This window comes from Aptenodytes forsteri, unplaced genomic scaffold (assembly GCF_000699145.1).
Source record: "Aptenodytes forsteri isolate BGI_AS27 unplaced genomic scaffold, ASM69914v1 Scaffold506, whole genome shotgun sequence".
NCBI classification, from domain to species: Eukaryota; Metazoa; Chordata; class Aves; order Sphenisciformes; family Spheniscidae; genus Aptenodytes; species Aptenodytes forsteri.
In genome coordinates, this window is record NW_008793946.1 from 69,928 (window position 1) to 70,562 (window position 635).

Sequence of the window (635 nt, forward strand, 5' to 3'; positions counted from 1 at the left end):
GGGCCTCGGCCGGGGCCGCGCACGTCCGGTCCCCCCAGCTCTGGGGGTCCCCAGGACGCTCGTCACACCCCGGGAGTGAGCCTGCAGGTGCTGGGGAGCAACCAGCCATCCCCCCATCCTTGTTCCCTGCCAGCTCCTGCCGTCCCCAGCCGCCCCTTTTGACCCAGATGGCACAGCGGGCAGCCGCCCGCACCGTGCCGCTCCGGCTCATTGCGGTGATGGTGGCACCATCCGCTGCTGCTTGGCCGTACCTTCTTACCAGGAGTGATGTTAGCTAGTTAGTGGTAATTAGCAGGCGCCCTTGTCTGTCTTTTTTCAGCCATAATTATCCACCAGCAGACGGATGGGCAGCCTGGCAGGCAGCGCTACGGCCAGCTGCGTGAGGTCGTGCGTATTTATTTATTTTAATTAAAGGTGTGAGGAGGAGGAGTGAGAGCAAATTCACCGAGAAAGGCGGAAAATTGCCAAGGAAAAAGCCAGCACGACCCAGCCTCCTCCTCCGGCCCCTGGTGCCGGAGGGACACGTGGCCAGCCCGGGGCTCTGTCCCCACCGCTGAGCTTCGGGGACAGAGGTGTCCCCCCGGCATTACAGCCGGGTCGGCGCAGAGTATGGCATGGCCGGGGGAGCTCCTGGC

General features: G+C 63.8%; 1 protein-coding gene across 1 annotated transcript in view; it reads left to right on the forward strand.

Moving 5' to 3' along the window:
* CD5 (CD5 molecule) overlaps positions 1 to 635 on the forward strand; it is a 6,597-nt gene that overhangs the window by 1,344 nt on the left and 4,618 nt on the right.